This window comes from Gorilla gorilla, chromosome 1 (assembly GCF_029281585.2).
Source record: "Gorilla gorilla gorilla isolate KB3781 chromosome 1, NHGRI_mGorGor1-v2.1_pri, whole genome shotgun sequence".
NCBI classification, from domain to species: Eukaryota; Metazoa; Chordata; class Mammalia; order Primates; family Hominidae; genus Gorilla; species Gorilla gorilla.
The window spans coordinates 42637700-42661698 of record NC_073224.2 but is presented as its reverse complement, the minus strand read 5'-3'; positions in this window follow the sequence as shown (position 1 = coordinate 42661698).

Sequence of the window (23999 nt, the reverse complement as noted above, 5' to 3'; positions counted from 1 at the left end):
ACAGACTGAGACTCTGTCTGGAAAAAAAAAAAACAAAAAAAACATAGTATGTACCCTTAATATGATGTGATGAAAATACACATCACCTTTGTGGTCTGCTTACCCTAAACCCATGACCTCGATCTAATCACGAGAAAACCATCAGATAAACCCCAATAGACAAACAGGCTAAAACACGCCTGACAGTAGCCCTCAAAACCATCAAGGTCATTAAAACTAAGGGAAGTCTGAGAAATTGTCACCTTGATAGAGCCCAGACAGACATGACAACTAAACACAATGTGGTGTCCTGGATGTGGTCCCAGAACAGAAAAAGACATCAAGTAGAAATTAGGAAAATCTGAATAAACAATGGACTTTCGTTAATAATAATGTGTCTGTATTGGTTTATTAATTGTGGCAAGTATACCATGCTAATATAAGATGCTAGTAATATGGTGTGGGATTTATGGGCACTCTCTATACTAATTCACAGTAAATCCAAAACTGTTTTAAAACAGAAAGTTGATTTAAAAAATGAAAAAGAGGGCCTACAGAGTCAAGTCCTCATACATCCAGAAAACTTGCATCTCCAGAAATAACAATTTCAGTGTTTTGTGTAATTAAGCTTTTATCATATATAATTTAAATGAAGATCTTTTCAGATTTAGCTATAAATGGCAAAATTTATACCATTGGGTAAAAAACCACCATAATTCTGTGCTTGCTGTATGACTAAACTCAACCCTGAGCTTTGAGAGCGCTATGAGGGTGCTGTACATCAGGGTTTCCAAGCAACTAGGACAGTACCTGGCAGATGTCGAGAGATCTATTTGAGGGCCAGATAAATAAAGGAACGAAGAAATTCAAGATGATGGAATCAAATCGATTTAATGTGGCAAAGATTGTTTTTTGAAGATGCAAAATGATTCAGAGATGTGGAAGACAAGCAGATAAAACCAAACCATTTGAAGATTCAGAGTAAGATCCACTTCATGTCCATTAGCATGGCTATTATTTTTAAAAATAAGAATAACAAGTAGAGGTGAGGATGTGGAGTAATTGGAACCCTTGTACACAACTGAGGGAAATGTAACATGGTGCAGCTGCTATGAAAAACATGTTGGTGGCTCCTCAAAACATTGAAATAGAAGTAGCTTGTGATCTAGCAATTCCACTGCCAGGTATATATACCCTAAATGTTAAAACAGGGACTCAGCAGATACTTACACACCCATATTCATAGCAGCCTTATTCACAGCAGCCAAAAGTGGAAGCAATCCAAACAACCACTGACAGATAAATGAATACAAAAAATGAGGTTTGTATGTACAACGGCATATTATTCAGCCTTAAAAAACGAAGGAAATTCTGACACACACTATAATGTGGATGAACCTTGAAGACACCATGCTAAGTGAAACAAGCCAGTCACAAGAGACTTAATACTATATAATTCCACTTCTATGAAGTATCTAAAATTGTCAGATTTATAGAGACAGAAAGTAGAATGGTGTTTGCCAGGGGCTGGGGAGAGAGGAGAATGGGGAGTTATTTCTCAATGGGCATAGAGTTTCCTTTTTACAAGATAAAAAGTTCTAGTGATGGCAGTGGTGATGGATTCGCAATGTGAATGTACTTTGGCCACTGTGCTTAAGGCCACTGAATTGTACACTTAAAATGGTTAAAAGAGCAAATTTTATGTTATAAATGTTTCACAGTTTAGAAATAAAAAATAAATATAAGGTTAAAAAAATCAGAATGAGGTTGAAGTAAAGATGCTCAGATATCATTAACCTGAAAGTTTTTGGCAGAGGGTCAAAAAAGAAGCCTAGAAATCTGTGAGCCATTTCATAGAGCATTTACAAAACTGCCCAAGAACAGATGGTGAATATTTTCACAGATGCTTCTTTAGCCATGTTCTAGACATTTCTACTTTCACTGACATTAAAAATATTTAATTATAACAATAACCTGTAAGTGCTTAGTGCTTTTTTCATTTACAAAGCACCCTCACATCCATTCTCTTTTGCTGCTCAGAATAACCCTCTGGGAGTAGACAGAATCTGAAGCATCACCCCATTCCATAGATCTGCGCACTTGTCCCAATTTTGCTGTGCTACTCCAGCGTGCAAAGCACTGTGCAGCCTGAGCGGCCATGGGCATAGATGGAGCTCCACTGCCTGGGTTCAAATCCTGACTACCCCACTTCCCAGCTGCATGCCCTTGGACGTGTTGACTTAACCCTCTGGGTCTCAGCTTTCTCATCTATAAAATGGGTTGTTTGAGGTTGACATGAGTTAATAAATGTAACACACTTACAATGCTTCATAGGTAATGGGTCCTCCTAGTGTTAGCTGAGTTCATTGCTGTGGATTCAGACAGGCATAAAATACAGATGACAAGACAAGCAGGAATGAGGCTGTAAACAGGGGAGCACACACAACACGGTGAGGAATCCTGCCTGGGAATATTAGGGAGCTTTTCATAGAGAAGGGGACATGTGAGCTTGGGACATGTGAGCTTTGAACATGGAGAATGAGAATGAGGAAAGTGAGGCTGAAATAAGATGAAGTAGCTTCAGGCCTGTTCCCATTAAAAACAACCACCCAAAACTCATATAATCCCCCATGGTTTTCAAAGCATTACCAAGTCTGCCATTCCACTGTGCTGCAGAGAAACACAGGCCTTCCAGGCAGGGGTGGGGAAAGAATGAGGCCACATCCATCCTTATTTTAGGGATGAGGGCCTGCTGGCTCCATGCTTAAACAGTTGCTCTAAGGTCTCAAATGTGCAGTGGCTTAAACAGAGTGGGGCCAGCACAGACCTAGTTCTTTCAGCTTCTAGTATAGGATCTTTCCATTGCGCCAAAGTGAAACACAAGCCTTTTAACCATCGGACTCGTTCATTTGTTCAGCTAGTCTTTGTTGAACACCTGCCAGGTGCACTATCCTAAACACATCGATGAACAAAATGCATTGTGGTATTTACATTCTAGCAAGGGGAGGCAGAAAACAAGCAGTAAATAAGTTAAATAAGTAAAGTCCCTAGCTTGCTAAAAGATGAAAAATATAGGCCAGGCGCGGTGGCTCATGCCTGTAATCCCAGCACTTTGGGAGGCGGAGGCAGGTGGGTCACAAGTTCAAGACCAGTCTGGCCAACATGATGAAACCCCATCTCTACCAAAAATACAAAAAATTAGTTGGGTGTGATGGTGTGCACCTGTAATACCAGCTACTTGGGAGGCTGAGGCAGGAGAATTGCGTGAACCTGGGAGGCGGAGGTTGCAGTGAGCGGAGACTGCGCCATTGCACTCCAGCCCAGGTGACAGTGCTAGACTTTGTCTCAAAAAAAAAAAGATGAAAAATACAATGTAGTGTGGGGCAGCGTGGGGCATCTTGAAGCATGAATTAGGATTCCGGGGTGAGAAGGTGAGATGATGCACAATCCACAATCCTGATGGCTTCACTGAATTCTGAAATGCCCTCTCTAAGCTAGCGCTCACATGGGATGCATCCCCCCTCTACCCACCAAGGCAGTGGACTCAACGGGCAACCACTCTTCCCACCCAGGGTTTGTTAAGTGCTAAGTGCCCCACAGCTGATCCCAATGCTTTGTCTTCCTCTTTGACAGAGAACCGGAGTTTTATCCTCCAAGCTCTCACTAGTCTCCTCTCTCCCCTGAACCCATGGCTCCCCTGCAGATAGATCTTGCTCTGTCCTGAAAATCTTTAGGAAGAACAAAATAATGGTCTTTCTTTCTCAGCAATAAGGAAGTCTTCACATGCTCACACTATGAAACAAGAAAGTTTTATGTTTAGCCCATTGGAGTCCCTGTACTGTGGGCTGTCCAGCTTTGGTTTTAACCCAGTTAGGACAAAGAGAAGGTCACTTTCTTCCCTAAGCAGGTGATCAGTTTGGTGCTGCATTACATTCCAAAGCAAACAGGGCTCTTTTCTTTGTCTTTACCCAAATGCAATGCCTTCTTTTATACCGGGACTTCTGTTGACACATCCAGAAATAAACTCGCAGGAGAATGCTCAGTGGAGGTGCCTGCACCAAGAGGCCCTGAAAGGAGGCGTGTGTGGAGGACTCCCCTCCCCAGCTGTATGGCCTTATTCACTTCCTACCACCCTAGTTGGGCCCTTCTCTCCCTCACCTCTACATAGGGCTTCTGGTAACAAGAAGTGGTGATGTTAGAAAGTCACTACCTATCCACAGGCAGGCATAGCCATCCAGAAAGAGATGAGCCCAGCAGAGACCCCAGCCCTGGGTCATCTTAGTGGCTCTGGGTGCAAACAGAGCCACAGAATGGGAGCAAACATTATAAACAAAGTCAAAGGCAAATACCTAAATCACTACCCCCACCTCAACCTCCCAGACTTTCAACTTCAATAAAACCTACCTCCTGACAGATCACAAAGGAAGTCTAGCACTTGGGGGTGGAATCGGCTTTTCTTCAGCATTTCTGCTGTCCTTTCTGTCAGTCTTTGATTTGAGCTGAATTAGCAATGCCAACCTGACTAAAGTTGGTATTGCAGAAGACTTTGGTAGAGTGCAAGATATCACATATGCCCAAGTCAAACAACCTAAGCAGCAGCTACATTTTAAACCCTGACTCTGCAGTCCAGTTTCTTAGAACTGTTCTATGGGAGTGAAAACTAAAGAGGACTTCCATCTTCCCCTGACCCTGCTGGCCTTCGCAGCTGGAATGTGCTGGGAATCACTTCTGGCACTGAAAAGGTTAATTGTCTCCTGCTGCGAAGTAGAAGCTGAGAAAAGGGTCCTGGGCAGGGGAGGAATTATGGTAAATGAGGTTTTCTTTATAGTACTGTTCATTCTCAACATGCTGAAAGGGCATTAGTTCACAGTCACTTTCTCTGGAATTACCAAATCTGCTCAGGAAGCCTTCATTAGGATATTAAACAAGACTTAATAAGTGAAAGTGATTTGCATCGCTGATAATCGTGGGCATTAATCAAGACGGCTTCTGTCTCTCTCCCTGCAATATGTTTCATGTTCCACTGTAAAGCCCCTTTAATTCTGGAGGGCTTCTTAAAAGGGAAATATTACATTTAGAAAGCCATTTTTAAAATGATTTACTTAGCAAAGATCACTATAAATAATGTTCTACTCCCTCCTCAGCTTTAACTATCAGAATAATTAATACTGTGAGGTTTGAGTCAGGGATAGAACCAGATGTGTTCCCATTTATCAGACATGGGCTGCACTTATTCTAATAAATGTTTCAGCCTTTAAAAAGAACTTTAAGTCTGGCCTCAAATTAAAGGACCACATTTTGCACTTCTACTTGAAGTCACACATTGCAGCCATGTTCTACGTCACTCTGGGGCCCAACACCTTCAGTATTAACTTCTGTGCCATCCAAAAGCCTTGGATGGCAAGCAGTAAAATAAGGCAACCTGCTCATAGTGGTCAATAAAATTAGAAACAAATAAAAGGAAAGCTATTTAAGAGAACTGCTGCTTTCTTTATAAGGCAGCTGTCTCTTGTTAAATCGGTGGCTTCAGAGTAAAGAGACTTCCATCCAAGGGAAGCTTGTTTTATGACATTTAGAAAGAAGAGAAACAAGAGTTAATACTTTGGTTTAGGCGAGTGAAACATCAAGGGTTTTTGCTGGGGTTTTTTTTCCTCTTCTTTTTTTCTTTTTTTAATTCCTGGTTTTCAGCTTCACAAATGGATTATTTTTCAAGGCTTTCTGAACAAAAGATCAAGGCAATCTTGTTACTTTTCATGGTTTAAAACAGTGTGAGAAACATCAGTTTCCTGTATCTAAAGCAATATAAGTCAAGGGCAAGGGAAGAGAAAGGAGAGAAGGATGGAAGTCTCTATCCCAGACTTGTGCCTGCAATTCAGGTCTGCACAGTCTCACCACTCCCCCTCCATTCTCCCTCCCCACCTCCCCAGCCTCCCCCATGACAGCCCTGCAGAAGCTGCCTGTGGCAGAGAGATGTGTGTGTCTACATATGTTGAACACACACAAGCACATACAGAGTTTATATATAGATCCATGCACACACCCAAAGTTGTTGTGCCATTGAGAGGTTTCAGATCTCCTAGCATAATTTGATTGCTGTTTCTGCCCTACTTAGGTGATAGCATCTACTCTCCTGCTCCCTTCAGTTCAGGCAGCCTCATTTGTTATGTCTCTGCTAAAATTAACTCCACGTTAATTTCTGGAGGCTTTGGAGTTTATTGCTGGGAAAAAAAAAAAAAGGTTATTTGCTGGCAGTGACTAGTGACATGATGGTTTGCATGCACTAGGGCTCAGCACTCTATTTAAATGGAGCTCAAGAGATGAGCTTTGTGTGAAGCAGAGGAGACTTGATCCATCCTAATGGACTGCAACATGAATTATATGCCCTACTTCACCACTTCCCTGCTTCACTAATCTGGGATAGTTCACAAGGAACCATTTATCCAGAAGGGAGAAGACATGATTCCCAACTGACGGCTCGCTCTCTCTTTTTTCATCTCTTGTTTTCTTGTCTTCATTTTTTATTTCCTCTTAGATACCCCAGCACCAAGCTATTATACCTTGTATATTTCTCTAGCCTACCAGGAGGAAATCTACTCATATTCTTGTAAGCCATCTCCATGTTTTTGCCCATTGTAATAACATAGCAACTACCTCTCCCTGGGCACCTAACAAGTGTCAGACAATGTGCTAGGGGTTGACAAGCGTTCCTGTAACCCTTCAAGGGAGACTGTATTGTCCTTAATTTACAGATGAGAAGCTGAGGGTCAGAGCCACTAAGCAGCTGGTACAAATTCACATAGCTTTTGAGTGATGAAACAAGAAGTTGAATCATGGTCCTTTAGGTCTGTTTGATACCAAATTTCACACACCTTTTCAAAACAGCCTGTCTACTGCTGCTACTCTTGACTAGAAAGAATGATTACAAATGCAATACGTTAAGGAGCAGTGTCATTTCCCTAGGGACACTTCAGTGGGCATGAGAAATTTGGAATCTGGAAATTTGGGTGCCACTTAATTGAGCAGTTTCATTATTATTGTCACAGTCTGAAATGTCCTATCTCTTCTAATTAAAGAGAAAAGCCACCCAACCATGGACATGTTTTCTGTCAGAGCCCTAGAAGCTACACCACCACTTCTATTCATTTATTTTCACAGCCAATAATCAAGGTCAGAAACCTAAAACAGCAGAGTTTTCAAGTTTTTGCCCTAAATATTTTATGATACCATCAAAACAAAAATTGTGCAGCCAATACAAATTTCAATGTTCAGATCTACTTTTTACTTGTTAATCCTCTAAACTGTTTGATACAATCACCTCTTCATAGTTCAAGAGATGATTGAATTTGAGGATTAACTAGTTCCCATTACTTTTCTTCCTCCTCCTCTCCACTGTTCACACATTTGGCTGTTAAAGTTCAAAAGTATTGCTACTAGAGAAAAAAAGATAACATTATAGAAATGACATGCAGATTAGACAACTACACTACTTATTAATTTTTGAAGGACTACAGGGAAGAAAGATAAAGAAAGGATTAAAGCTATTTGTTTAAAATAATTTGAGAGGCCTAAATACAGCAGTTATACATCATGGAATGAACACATGCCTGGAACCTCTGCTTCCTTTAGCCACTCCGCTAATATAACAGAAATGAGATTTTTATTTTTTAAAAGAAATAAAACCACAGGGACAAATAAAAGGAGAAAAAAAGACAAAACCATATGTTGGAATCTGGAAAGCAGATGTCCAAGTGATAACTGACTGCAGATTCAAGAAAACTGCATCTTTGCCCACCAGTAAGGAAAGGAAACCACAAAAATAACTTCGTTTGAATTCAGAATTCATAAGGATTCACAACTTGGTGGAACCAGGCGCCTCTGGAAGTGGGGTTGCAGGTAGAGCTAAGAGCAGGGGATTGGTTGAAAGTCTGTGTAACCAGCACAAATCTCATCCATATTCTACTAAGCTGGACAACTGCCCTCCCCTGCCTCAGCCAGCAGAAGACTGAAGGCTTAGTTCCCAGGGAAGGGCTCTAGACTGGGGACAAAAGTGCACTCAAGGTTGGGAGGACTGTAGCGAAAACAGAAAGAACAAGAAAAAGTCCATGTGATTGAATGTGGAGGTCCACCTACCCTGCCTCCTCACCCCTCCTTCATGCCCACTTGGCTCCCAGAATACTGGCAGCAGGGAATTTGAAAACCCTTCTCCGAGGTAGCTGATCAGCCTAAGGGAAAGGATGTAAAGATACTGATGTCTGAGTTTCCCCAAAGAAAAACCCCAACCAGATTACCTTACAGGGAAGCCCTCTAGGTACACAGTTTCCAACTGGAGTTTTACAGCCCCATTGTAAAATGTGAACAGACAGCCAAGTGTCACCAGACTTTTGAGAAAATCATCTAAAATGAAGTCAGAAAAAAAGGGGAAGAACAACTAGAAGGTGGCAGAGATACACAGACAGAAAAAAAGAAACAGTGAGAGAGAGAAAGAGAGGAAAGAAGAAAGAAAGAAAAAGAAAGAAAGAGAAAAAGAGAAAGAAATAAAAAGAAGGAAAGAGAGAGAGAGAAAGAAAGGGAAGGAAGGGAGGAGGGAGGGAGGGAAGAAAGAAAGGAAGGAAGGAAGGGAGGGAGGGAAGAAAGAAAGAAAGAAGAAAAGATCAATTTTGGAAAATAAATCAGATGGCAGCCAAAAAAATCAAAAAACAATAAACAAAACCATTTTGTTTATAATCAGAAATATTGAAAGATCAATCTGAGATAATAACTTAGAAAGAACACAAAGACAAAAGGATGGAAAACAGTAGATTTAAAAAATTATAAAATTAAAAGGCCAGTCCAGGAAGGCAAATATTATAATAATTGGAGTCCAAAAAGGGAGAACAGAAAAAAAGGGAGGGGAGAAAATTATAAAATAATTGTTGCAACTCTTTCAGGATAAAAAGGATACAATCCACAGTGTGCTCCCAACAATGACTAAAAATAGATGCACACCAAGGCACCACTGTAAAATGTCAGCACACTGAAGACAAAGAGAACGCCTACAATTTTCCAGAGAGAAAAAGCAGGTTTCCTGCAAGGGATCAAGCATCAGAGTAGTATCAGATTTCTCTCCAGCAATTCCAAAAGCTAGAAGACAATGGAATCATGTCTTAAAATGTTGAAGGAAAATTGTTCCTAACCTAAAATGTTATGTCCAACCAAACTGTGAATTAGACATCAAGGTAGAAAAAGACATTTTCAAACATGCAAGATCTCTGTGCATTAATTTTACCTACATACACTCTTTCTCAGGTAGTTGCTGGAGGATGTTCTCCAGTAAAATGAAGGAGTCAAAAGAAAAGGAGGACTGGGATTCTAAAAACTGTGAAAGGAAAATAAATCTTGTGCCCCCAAATCACTAAGCTAAAGGGAAAAATCAAGCTGGAAACTGCTTGGGCAAACCTGCCTCCCATTCTATTCAAAATCACCCCTCTGCTCACTGAGATACATGCATATCTGATTGCCTCCTTTGGAGAGGCTCATCAGAAACTCAAAAGAACGCAACCATTTGTCTCTTATCTACCTGTGACCTGGAAGCCCCCTTCCCACTTCAAGTTGTCCCACCTTTGCTTCCAGTTTTCCTGCCTTTCCGGACCAAACCAATGTTCATCTTACATATATGGATGGATGTCTTGTGTCTCCCTAAAATGTGTGAAACAAAGCTGTGCTCAGACCACCTTGGACAAATGTCGTCAGGACCTCCTAAGGTTGTGTCACGGGCATGCATCCTTAACTTTGGCAAAATAAACTTCCTAAATAAACCCAGATATTTGGGGTTCACAAAAGAAATATTCAACACTTAAGAGGATGGAGAGAATTCTTAAGATGATGGTGAAAAGAGAACCCAAAACAATTGCTATGCAGCTGTTCTAGAGAACCAGTCCAGATTAGAGCAAATTGGAAGACTCTGGAAAAAAACTGCTTTAAACAAATGAAAGTAGTAGAATACCTAATATGTTTGAAAATACTGAATGGAGATTTACATAACTGGGAGGAATAATTGGGGGATGAATTAGTGATGAACATATGGAACACTAAATAAATTTTTAGAAAAGACAATAATAATATACAAAATATTGTGCAAAAAGAAAATTAATCCTGGGAAACTGCATGAAACATCTGTGACTAGCATTTCTATAACCATAACAATGTAAACCCTGAATACTAATCTAATGAAAACGGTGATATAGCTACCCTGCAAGTTGGAAAGGAGAAGAAGTATGGGTAGGGTGAGAGAGTGACCAGGGAGTAAATTTCTAGAGTGAGGAATCAATAGAAAATGCCTAAAACTAAAAATTTGAGAAGTAGACATATGAATGTGCTCTATGATTATATGCAGATAAATATGAAAAAAAACAGTTTCAAGAGTTGCAAATGGTAGCACTGCAGAAGTGGGAAGTGGAAAGTGAGAGTTGGGAATGGTTGTGGGTACTCATAATACTATTCAACCCTTTACATTCTGTGCATGTATAACTTATAGAAATTAAAATTAGCTAAAATAGTAGCAATATTTTGAACATATCTATTTTTTTAAACTTCTCCTAGTGAACTGGCTTGGTAAAATTTCTTATAATATATAGCCTATTATACTTCAGGAAAATGATTTTGAAACTGCATGTTGTGGCCTATTAGCGGGTTATGAAATCAGTTGAGTAGGTGGCCATTGACATGTTTGGAATACAATGGAATACAATAGTAGCAGATACCACTAATCTTATACAAGCACCCATTCACCCTTTATCCTTCCAGAAATTCATCCCGAGTTTTAGCTAGATATATGACTACAAGCTAGGATAAATGTGCAGGTATTGTCACATGGATAAGTTTGGACTAATGAGCAGTGAGAAGAAGCAATGTCTATGCAACATGTAGGTTATCCTTGTAGAGACAAAACTATTTGTTGGGACACTCTTTTTCCTAGGTTTAGGCTAGAACGTGGATAAATAGGTGAACCAAATTCAACCAACTTGATAAGACAACCCACTCAGAGAAAGAAGACCAACAAAATAGAAGAAACAGTGTCCCTGAGCGGCCTTGTCAGGCAAAATTTTCCACCACTCTGAAATACTCATCACGGAATTATCTCATGAGGAAGAAGTAAACTTCTATCTTATTTAAGGCAAGCATTTTGGATTTCTGTGCTACAGTAGCTAACAGGTACCTAATACATAAATAGAACAGAAAATATCAGAGTGCACCACTTGTTGGAAGGGTATGTATTGTTTTGTGAAATTTTTGTTTCATGATATATGAAGGGATCACATATATGTTTCTCTATGTTGGGTTGCAATTTAAATACTGGATTGCAGTCAGAAAAGTTCTAGAGTCACTCCTTAGGGCGTGTCTCTTATGCTTAATAAATGTTGTTAAACAAAGTAATGGTATTTTAGAATGAGGCCTCTCTGCAGAAGAGCATGTAAACTAATAAGCTGTGTTGACTTTGGACTCCTTATCCGGGCCTCAGCTTCCTAACATGCAAAAATGGCAAGAGTTTGAGCAAATGATGTTAATATGCCTTTCAAGTCTAAAATTATGTTATATAGCCAGAAAGACTAGGGACGCTTCATGTCACAAGCTGGGAAGGGGAGAGATCTAGAGACAGATGGGCACAGATTGTCTTTTGTTGGCTGCTATTTGAATAAAGATCCCCTTTCTCAGATTTGGGAGATGCAGCACAATGAAAGGCAGCTAGAGGAGTAGGTGGAAACCCGTGCTGTTGTGTCATGACCTGGACCAGACAATATAACAGCGACAACTGTGCCCTCGTTGTTCTCCAAGTTTGGGGAGGTAGGAAGAAACAAAAAAGGAGCCACATATATGTAATAAGAATTAAGGAAATGTTGCAAAAATACAACCAACAAGAAAACATTAAAGGAAATGAAAATGTTTAGCCTGGAAGAAGGCTGGGGCAATTGAATAATTATTTCTTAGGTGGAACAATGCAATTCTAAATAGAGAGCTTATCAACAGATTCTTGATATAGACCAGTGATTTCCAAACTTTTTTTTTTTTTTTGAGACGGAGTTTCTCTCTTGTTGCCCAGGCTGGAGTGCTATGGCGTGATCTCGGCTCACTGCAACCTCCGCCTCCTAGGTTTAAGCGATTCTCCTGCCTCACCCTCCCTAGTAGCTGGGATTACAGGCATGTGCCACCATGCCCGGCTAATTTTGTATTTTTAGTAGAGACGCGGTTTCTCCATGTTGGTCAGGCTGGTCTCAAACTCCTGACCTCAGGTGATCCGCCTGCCTCGGCCTCCCAAAGTGCTGGGATTACAGCCATGAGCCACCGCGCCCAGCCTGAAACGTTTTAATTTAGAAGCAGAATAGCCTCTTCAAATGAAATCATCTGCAGTACCCCATATATACATATATAAAGAATTTTTTAGTAGTTGAACTGGAGATGGGGGTTCCTACCTTCCAATTATCTCAAGCATCTTTCTGGAACTCTAGAATTTAAGGAACGCAGGTTGAAAACAAGTAATTTAAATCACTGCTTTTCAAATATTTTTCACCATGATCCACACACAGGACGTCACCTCCTTCCAGGATACACACATGCACACGCACACACACAGATGTGAAAAAAAGTTCCACAAGACAATTTTACATTTTGTAGGTTATTTTATTCTATTCGATTTATTTCTGTAATGTCAACCTTGATCCACTTAATTGATTTCAACACCCGATAATGCATATGTTGCATCTCACAGTTGAAAAACATTGATCTAGATTGAGAAAAGATGGATACAAATTGTCCCCCCAAAATTGTTAAATTTCTTCATTGTTAGCACAATTAACTGGCAGGAGTGGATAGACGGTGGAACTGTGTGTGGACAATGATTCCTACTGCATAGCAGTGTTGATGAAAGAAATATTATATAGAAGGAGGATCATTAGATTTGCTGTACAATTATACAATGAGAGAAAACAAAACCAAGAAAGACACAGAGACTATGACTACATCAGTTAACCCAGAAAAAGAATTGTTCCTTTTTGGGTGAGGTGTGGTGGCTCATGCCTGTAATCCCAGCACTTTGGGAGGCTGAGGCAGGTGGATCACAAGGTTAAGAGTTTGAGACCAGCCTGACCAACATGGTGAAACCCTGTCTCTACTAAGAATACAAAAATTAGCCAGGCGTGGTGGCAGGTGTCTGTAATCCCAGCTACTCGGGAGGCTGAGGCAGGAGAATCGCTTGAATCCGGGAGGCGGAGGTTGCAGTAAGCTGAGATGACGCCACTGCACTCCAGCCTGGGCGACAGAGCAACAGAGCAAGACATCGTCTCAGGGGAAAAAAAAAAATTGCTGCTTTACAACAATCCACTTTTTTAATTCATCAAAAAGCCATTAGGAAAAAAAATTCAAAATAAAAAAGTCATCTAGGATATGAAGGAAAAAAAAAAGCAGGATAAATCTTGAAAGCCATTCACAGATAGTTCATAGTTTATACAAAAGAAAAAATTAAAGAGGAATCAAGTAACAGTTGAGAAGGATCCACAAATTCTTAGAGAATTTTAGCTGTTACACAAACAAATCAAAATACTGAGAGTATTGCAGCACTTTTTAAAGTTGATGTTTAAAATTGAACCTCCTTCCCATATTTAAGGAAGAAACAATAAGTGCAAAAACATTCTAATAATCAAAACAGCTCATTTTTTGTGTTTGTAACCTTGTGTTTATGAAATCAATCAAAGAAATCAACCAAATGGAGTAGTGAAAAGAACCCTGGCTGCTGGCTAGCTGTGTGTAGCCCAAACAGCCCATGTGAGCTGGGGATTAGAAGGCACTTTCTCTTAGTGAATAGAAATGGAAACAACTAGAGAATCCGAAATTCAGTGAGGAGCACCCTGGACTTCAAGCATTTGTAAATAGAACATCTGTGCATGCTTTGTAATTAACTGACCAGCTATATTTCAGAAAGTAGCCTGTGTTGTGTGACACCAAACCACCAAACCAAAATACCGTAACGGATGGGTCTAATGCAGAGGCATGTCATGCCAGCCGAGGGGTTGCATCAGCCTCCATGCTAGTGAAGCAAGAAGAGAGGGAATTAGCAAGGCCGCACTCTATTCAGTCCTGAATGACGATTTTTATAATTCTATAGATGCAGAGGGTTTTATTTGTTTGGGTGTTTTAGTTGCTCTTTGCAACTTTAACTTGGTCCATTTCATTGTATTACCTCTTCTCAAATAATTCTATAATTTCCTTGTCAGGTTCCAAACGGAAATAACCCTAGAATACCTTGTGCTCCATAAATAGTAATTCCTTTTCTCCTTCCCTACAAAAGTGATGTTTCAGGAAAGGAAGTTAGACGGAATTCTGGGATAACGGCTTTATCTGGCAGCCTATGCTACTACTGAGGAGAAAACATGGTGAACATTTGGTAGACCCTATGGCACCTGCAAAACTCAAGCAGTCATATAGGATGGGAAATTGACATGATAATGAGCTCATTTGTATTCCCATTTACGGCCCTTCCAATGGTTTACTCGGAGACTGCTTAGCGAAATCCTTTTGATAGAATCTGACACAGCCTCCTCAATCTGGAGGTGTCTGTTTTTCTATTAAGGTGATCCCAAGACCCATTACAATTCACCAGTTCTGCCCTATCTGTTCCTAGAGAGAAATTAAAAGAAGATGGGGAGCATGTTCAGAGAAATAAATGTTGGGAGAAACGTTACTATTCAAACATTGAAAAAAACTTCCTTAATTCAACCTAATTAAGGATGAAGATCAATCTGAATTAGAGTACATTTCATGTAGAAAAGTTTTTTTTAAAAAAATCTCATTCTTTTTGGAATGAAATGGAATATAAATAAATATTTTTAAAAAACATATTAAAGATGGTGGGAAACAAAAACAACAAATCATTTCCAAGTAGAGACTCTGCTTCAATGAACAGGTAAGGCCATATCATAATGTAAAACAATTATCTAGATGCAGACAATTAACCTACTAAGTCCTTAGGCTCAGTTCTTCACAACCAATGTAAAGCAACAGCAAGTGCTTTTTTTTTTTTTTTTTTTTTTTTGCAGTGGTTCTTAGCCAGAGCTGTTCATCAAAAGTACCCCAGGGTATTTTCAAAATACAAATGCCCAGACTCACTCCAAACGTATTCCATCAGGGCACTTGTGGAAGGACAGGAAAAAAATGAGCATGCACCCTTTGGAAAAAAAACTCCCAAGTTGATTCTTATGCGCAGCCTTAGCCAAAAACATGAATTTATTGAACATCCACTATCTTATAAACATTTTGCTTAGATAATCTTACAGATGGGGAATCTTAAGAAGTTACACAGACAAAATTTTGAATATCTGGTTCCAACTACCATGCTTTGTCCTTAGCACTACATGCCCTATAAGATAACGTCAAGAAAGCCGAAATGCACCTCCTAGTTAGTAAGACTTAACTAGAAGTTAAGAAACAGAGGCTGATCCCAAATAAAAATGTGCTAATCCCTGGCTGCTTAGAGAACTGAGCATACACCACGCTTCCCGAGATGTGCAGAGCTGGTCCTGGGTATAGTTCCCATAGGAAGAAATGGCAGCTGCAACACTGCCTGGCTTTCGAGTCTCTTTTACTACACATGTGGTAGGAATTGTCACCTACCCCAGAGCTATATTTTATACCTGAACAAGCCTTTGCCCAAACATGTAATGTTTCCTTGCTAGGACACATCTGGCCTGCTCCTTGAACTGGAGCTCTGAGATTAGCTGGCCAGATTCCAACTGAGAAGGCTTTTTATCTTTCTCACAGTGACAGGCAGCATTGGGAAGCCCCAGAGATCCGGCACAGGAAGGATGCTGATGATATTGTGGATGATGTTGCTGATGATATCTGAGAAAATCATCTTCCCCAAGTGCCATCACGTCCATTGTCATCTGACAAGACCAGGCAGCAGTCTCTACTGCCTATCATGTCTAGTTGAATTCTCTCAGCCTGTGAGCACCCTCCATCAATTTGCCTCCTCATCTACCATCCCTTTAACCTGCTTTGTCCTCCCCAAAAGTAAGGGTTGGGTTCTTAACTCAGCCCATGTTCACAGTAGCCTTCACTCAGGGAAAACAACATCCTAGTCCACCACAGTCACCCTTTGTCACATGATGACCACAGCAGCTTGTGAGAATAGGCAATGCACACCTTTGGGAGGCAGACTACCTGGATTTGCACCCTGCCTCTGGGCAAGTCACTTAACTTCTCAGAATCTCAATTTCCTTTTCTGCCAGTGGGCATGATAACATCTGTCCTGTGAGATTATGGCTGTGAGAGAGGCTTCTGGAGGCAAGGAGAACAGAATCCAATGAGATTATACTATGAAATTATCATTTATAGTACAATCTGGAATTATACTATGGAGGTATACTATGAAGGCTGGAGGTGTCATCTCTTTTTTACCCATCCTCACTCCATACAAGGGAGAGGTGTGTGTTATCAAGTTAATTGGTTATCCATTCTCTGCACTCACAATCTCCTGAATGATTACAGATACCCAGAGATTAAGGCTTTGTCACTTTCCAGAAGAACCTCCCTGAGACAGAATTTCCTTATCACTAACCTAACCCTCTCTCATTACTTAGGTTTAAGTCCCTGTCTTACCTGCTTTTCTTAGAAAATGAAAGATATAGACAATTGCTACACACTACAAAAGAGACCTCCCTGGCACTGAAGCCACCATGTGCCTATATTCCTGTCCGTTCCTATGATGGTAGTGGCAGTGAAGAGCTACATGACAGGGCAGCACATTGAGACCTGGAGGAAACATGGCAAACAGAGAGGTCGCTGATCTGGGAATCAGGACCCCTGACGCCCACTCAAGACACAGCCGCTAACTGAACCTTCCTCACACAAGTCACTTTCTTTGCTGTTCCTCAGTTGTGACTTCTACAATGTGCAGAGCCAATCTCTAAGGTCCCATCAAGCAAGAAGATTCCGTGATCTAGAAAAATGCTTACTAGCAATACCGTCACTGCATTGTTGCATATTGTCATTATGAAATCGTTCATATCTGTGACACCTGTTTTATGTATATTACATGTCTTTTGGTAATAGAAGTAATCATCGTTCTTCAAACAGTAGAAGAGAGCCTCAGGGAATAGAAGCCTTTTTCAGGCTTGTAGAGTGACTGAATGAGGGTTCTTATTCTGAACTATGATCTTAGCTTCAGAGCGTCATCTTTTCTGCATACATACACAATAACACAACATTGCCTTAGCGCGCTCGCTGTCTCGCTCGCTCTCTCTCTCTCTTTTTCCAGAAAGGAAATTTCAGGAGTTTAACTATTTAAGAACTCTCAAATATAATCCTTTCACACCACCACCAATAAATAGAGCAATATTAAGGCTAAACCTAATTTTTATTTTTTAAAAAGAGGCTGTTCTATGTTCTTCGAAGCGATTTTTCTTTTAAAAATGTATTTTCAACTGGTCATTCTCACCACCTTCTTGCAGACCTCTTAATTTTCTGTGGGACAGATTTATACACTCCAGATGCTGAGCTGAAGCCGCTATAATTCCACCTGCCACATCTGGCTCTTTGGCACGCCAGGCCGGAAGCTTCAAAGTTGCATCTCTGCGCCATTCGTGGTTAGACTGCTGGCTGCTGCTTTATCTCCTTGGATGTAATTTTCCTTTGATTCACCTATAATTCTGAAGAATTGATGCATTTGTATCCATTTTGAATAAGGTTCTATACAAATGCTTCATTTGATCTCTGAGCAGACCCTTTTATTTCCTCTTATGTGGCCTCGCCTTTAATTCAAGCATAAGCCTTAGAGCAACTCTGAACCACTGTGCCTGATTCTTTGCACAAGCAGTTTTGTTTGTTCCAAGTGCCCTGGTTCTTGTTCTTGGGGGAAGAAAAGACAGTGGTGGGGGGAGGGGAGCCATTCATGTTCCTGCATTTGAGAAGGGGAAGGGACAGACAGGTGCGCTTCAGTGATGTCTACTCCACCCCTTTCTCATTCAGACACAGCCTTAATATTATACCCTCTATTTTTTCAAACAACCTGATTCCTTTAGGAGGCACTGATGAGGACATATGAAGTGTTACTACAAAGCATCATTCCTTAAAGTGTGTCCTACAGAACTTTCATCGATTAGATGCTTTGAATAGCCCCCTGCAGAGATCACAGTACACATTAACATACTAAATGTTCTGAGAAGTCCTGCAGCATAGAAACATAGACACATTTGATTTTCTCAAGCAGTTTCCCAAATTTGTCTGAATATAAAGCTTGTTTTCACTTAACACCCATTAGCCTCCCATCAGAGCCTCGTTGGTGGGTGCTGCTGTGAAGGAACGTTCTTGGTTCCCCTTAATGAGTACACAGCACTGACATAGCCCGGTGGCTCCGCAGCCATGCCGGGAAGCGGGGCATTTATTGCCTCAAAGTTGTCATAGTTCAAAACAACTGTAGTCAAAAGAGGGAATGGGACCAATTTTCCTGAGTGTCTCAAACACCGAAAACAAACAAACAAAAAAACCAACCTTGACTCCACCGTATCAGAGTAATTCCAGACTAATTTTCCCAAAAGAAACAACATTTAAATAAAGGTAAACAAGGATAAGGGTATGGTGTCCTAAGACAATTACTTGGGGAAAATTTTTATTTGAATGCCTAAATTCTAGGGTTTTTTGTTTTGTTTTCCTTTTTGTTTTTCACCTAAAAGCTCGTACCAATCTTTTTACATCTATATCCTGTGGTCAATGTATAGATATGGTTATGGTAGGGCCTAAGTGTTCCCCGGTCTGGCATAGGCAAATTCAACTATTCACAAGGGATCTCAAATGCCCATGATATGTCCTTTTCCAATTTGCTACAACCCGCTGATAACCAAGTTACACATTTCACATCTAGTGTGTGAGTTCAAATTACCACCCAGCATCCACATCTATGAAGTTTTGGGTTCTCTTCTTTCTGTAGGCAGAAATTTTATGGAAATGATAAAACTTTTCAGATTAAGATGAATTTATATTTAGACTCACTATTGTATTATAATAAGGTAATGTGATAAAAGAGTTGTCAGAATAGACTTTTCAAAATAATTTTATAAATTACCTATCTATTTCTAAAACCATTGAGGGTCTGAGAAGGGCTTAAATGTTTTAGTTACGCATTACTTCATTTAATTAGAAAAAGCCTATGCCAGATTTGCTTTTGTGAATTTGGTGATTTTTAAAGGACTACAAATCTCTATCCCACCCAATTTTTAGCTATTTATCTGATTTGTAACTAGTATTTATCTAATTTGTGATTGATTCATCTCTTACTATATTTTTATTTCTTCCACAAACCAAATCAAATTAGTAGACGTGAGACAACTGAAGTAGCAGGAATATATTAAAAGGGATGTATTGGGCCATTCTTATATTGCTAGAAAAGAGGTTTAATTGGCTTAAAGTTCTGCAGGCTGTACAAAAAGTGGTGCCAGCATCTGCTCGGCTTCTGGTAAGGAGCTCAGGAAGCCTACAATAATGGCGGAAGGCTAAGGGGGAGCTGGAGCATCACATCGTGAGAGCAGAAGAAAGAGACAGAGTGGGGAAGTGTTATACACTTTTAAACAAGATCTCATGAGAACTCACTCACTATCATGAGGATGGCACCAAGCCATTCATGAGGGATCCACTCCCACAGCCCAAACACCTCCCACCAGGCTCTACCTCCAACATGAGATTTAAGGGGGACTAACATCCAAACTACATCAAGGGGTTTTCACACTGAACTACATAATCTATGATATTCGTTCCAATGCATAGATTATATCAGTCTTCAAACTTTAGTCACTTTTATGAAATGGTAATGATAGTTGAAGCTTTCATGATCAATTTTCTATTTATACTATGAACTCCAGCAAGAAAATTTGAGCATTATGAACTCACAAACTCCTAACTCTTACGTAAAGAGTTAGAAGGCCAAAATTCTACCACCAAACTAACATGTGGATGCTGCATAGGCTATTACAATTATTCAAGTTAACACATTTACACACACACACAAAAAGATAATAATGACAACACCTTATATATACTTTATGGTTTACAAAATACAAGCCAGACTGCCACAGTTCAAACCACAACTCCAATCCTTACTAGCTTTGTGGCCTTGGTCAAGTCACTTGACCTTTCTGTGGCTCAGTTCCCTAATCTATAAAATGGGGACAGTAATAATGTTACAGTAGGTAGCTAGCCAGGTATGAGCAGGAGAGGAGAGGGCTTCCCCAGCACACATCACGAGAGGTGGGCAACCATCAGGGATGGTCAGGCAGTTGTTAACCACTTCTCTAAAGTAATAATTGATCACAGCTGGAGCTAATAGATAGAAAACACCTGAAACTGATCAGTAGCTTCCCAGTAAGATCTCAGAAGTGGGGAGAAGTAATGCAAGATCCTTGAAGTATGTCAATGTATAAAACCCCAAGTCTTGGTTTCTCAAGTCACCCCCTTTGCCCTCTCCCAAGTTGTACTTTCCTTCCTGTTCTAAAGCTTTTTAATAAACTTTCACTCCTGCTCAGAAACTCCCCTTGGTCTCCTCTTCTGCTTTATGCCCCTCAGTTGAATTCTTTCTTCTAAGGAGGCAAGGACTGAAGTTGCTACGGACCCGTGCGGATACACTGCCAGTAATGCAGGGTAACTCAGATACCTGTCACCCATAACACATTTGGTGCCGTGAATTATTTGCCACCGCTAACAATAACACTCTCTCTTAGGGCGGCTGTGATGATTAAAGAGTTAATAAATGTTGCCATCATCATCATCAACATCTCAGCTGATTCTCAAAACAACCCTAGGAGGCAATGGATGAGATATTATCATAAACCTGCATATGAGGCATGTTTAATGATTTGCTCAAGGTTACATATCTAGTAAAAGGCAAAATAGCATCTCCAAAACGGTTCTTCAAGTTAGACAGAAGGAGTAAGTTCTGAAGATCCATTGTACAGCATGGTGAGCACAGTTAATAAGAATGTATTGTATATTAAAAATTGCTGAGAGTAGATTTTAAATACTCTCATCACAAAAATAAGTGTGTGAGGTGATGGATATGTCAATACAGTTATATTAACATATATATGTTAATACATAACATATATATCAAGTTATCAATATAATGATATAACCATTCCACAGCCATATACATACATCAAAACACCACATTGTACACCATATATACACTTTTCATTTGCCAATTAAAAATTAATTAATTAAGATTGAAAATCAAAAATTGAAAACAAAAATGGTTCTTCTGACCGAGGGCACTCCATCATCTACAGGGTCTAGGACAAGAGTGTAAGTGGAGGCCCACATACCATAATTCTGAATGTTTAAAAGTTATAAATCAAGCTACCAAATTTTTAAATGCAATATGTTCAAGACTCCTATCTTAACAAATATTTCTCCATAACGCAAACATGCAAAAATAAATCTAAAACTAAAATTTGTGCACACACCCACACACAGTTAGGTAAAATAGCAAATATGAAATTAATATTGAGTATGTCTAAATGCTATACTGATGAGCCAGAAATATATGGATGAGCAATAAAAATGTAATCTTTACATATGTATATTATATCCATTTATAAAATTTATTTCTCTTACCTCCTTTTTTAGCAAAATCATGAATTATATTGTTAAAATAACAATTTTCACATAATCTATGTTCCATTATCAGTAATACCAAATTAGACAAACTTTCTTGAGCCACTGGCATTTTTAAATAATTTTTTAAATGTAATTTTAATTAAAAATTTTGCAGTAGTAACTGGAATTGTCAGTAAAAAAATACTTAGAGCAATACTTAGATTCAGAAATCCACCATGAATTTTACATATCATGTATAAACATTATAATGGGGTTATACATGAAAATTATCTTCATTGCAGAAAATATTGAAGCTCATTATATAAATCATCACTCATATGGCGATTTTCATCAGCTCTTTGAGCAGTATCTGGAATGATACAGTATTTCTTAAGTTCTTTCAAATTTTTCAATGTTTGGATATTTAAAGAAAACCAAAAACATTACAATATGTTGCTCAATTTATTCAAATCCCTTTTCAATTGAGACTATATTTTGTTGCTTCTTGTCCACCATCCTGCAAATGTTTGCTTTCCTTGGTTTAATTTTCTTATTTTTTATTGCAATGTCACTATTGTTGAATATGTCACATGCAGTTCCTTTCATTGTAGAAAAATTATTTTTTCTATAATTTAAAAATGTTTTAGCCATACAAAAATAAACTAGGCAAAATCAAATCTATCTGTTTTGTAACTTTTCTGAGATTAATAAAAATTTATAGTGTATACCAAATAACCATGCATAGCACAAATTTAAAATTAATTTCATTTTCTACCAATGTCTACAATCTCCTTTTTATTTGAGGATTTTCTATTATTTTGCTTAACTGGTCTAGTGAATCTCATATCTTATCTAAATTTAATCTAATTATTTTAATATCATTGTGTTAGCATTTCCTTTATAAGCCTAAGAGTAGATGTAAGGTCAAATTTTATATTTTTCAGGGAAATGTTTCATCTTCAGAGAAATTTAGAAAATATAGTACGTAATCTTTGATTTTTTGTATTTGTTTTCATTTATGAGGCAATATGGACTAAGTACATAATATTTGACATGTTCCAATGAATTTCATCATTATCGATTGATGTTCTGTCTCCTAGTAACAAATTCGAACTATGCATGCGATATGACACAAAGAATACATCTGAGTGTCAGAAATACTAGTATGTACACCTTTTTCTAAGCACTCACGTTAGCTCCATTATCCAAGGCTTGCTCTTGACAAACTTGTGTTTTTTGTTTGTTTGTTTTGTTTTTTGAGACAGTCTCACTCTGTCTCCCAGGCTGGAGTGCAGTGGTGCAATCTTGCCTTGCTGCAACCTCCGCCTCCTGGGTTCAAGCAATTCTCTACCCCAGCCTCCCAAGTAGCTGGGATTACAGGTGTCTGCCACCACGCCTGGCTAATTTTTTTGTATTTTTAGTAGAGACAGGGTTTCACCATCTTGGCCAGGCTGGTCTTGAACTCCTGACCTCATGATCCACCGGCCTCAACCTCCCAAAGTGCTGGGATTACAGGCGTGAGCCACCACACCCCAGTTGCTTTTGACAAACTTTTAATCAATCCCTAACATTGAAAAGTGTATTCTTCAATTAAGCCTGTATCTCAGGTATAAAATCATGGAAATTCTCATTTATTTTGATGTTCTTGTTTTCTTCCTTTGCTAGTTCAAGAGAATCATGCAATAAATGTTAGATTTCAACACTGATTTTAGTCTCTTGCACAATGTAGTTGGTCTGCACGATATTTCCTCCTTCTGTTTCATGCATGATTTCTCTCATTTTACAGTCCTATCTAATAGTCAGCTGTCGATGCAGCAACAAACAACCCCACAATCTCAGTGACTTGCAAGAATAAATACTTTTTGCTCACAAAGGTTTGGGGTAGAGTATAACCATATTAGGCCTTTGTAAGCTGTTCTAGGCTCTTCTGGGCTCTGCATGGTCCCACAAGTCTTCCTACTCCAGCACCCAAGATGAAGGAACATCCATTATCCAGCGCATGAGGTTCTCAAAGGGGAGGGCAGAAGACCTGTGTAGAGACACAGGCAATCCACACAAGCACGTGTAAAGCTTCTCCTTGGGTGAGGCGTATATCATGTCCTCTCACATTCTTCAGCCAAGGCAAATCACATAGCCAAGCCAAGAGTGAATAGAATGGAAAAGTATATTCTAACTAGAGAAATGCATGGCAAGGGAAAGGAGAGGATGAATAATTGTAAACAGTACTATCTACCAAGATCACCCTCTTGAAAACAATTATTTGCTCTCTTCCAGAGAACCAAAATATCATCCAATCGAGTCTTCAGGCTTAAAGCCTAGGATCTCATGATTTCCATCAAGCCCAGTTGCAGCTCCTCTTGATCCAAAGATCTATGAACTTAGGGGAAAAATGTTTTTGTCCCCACACACTC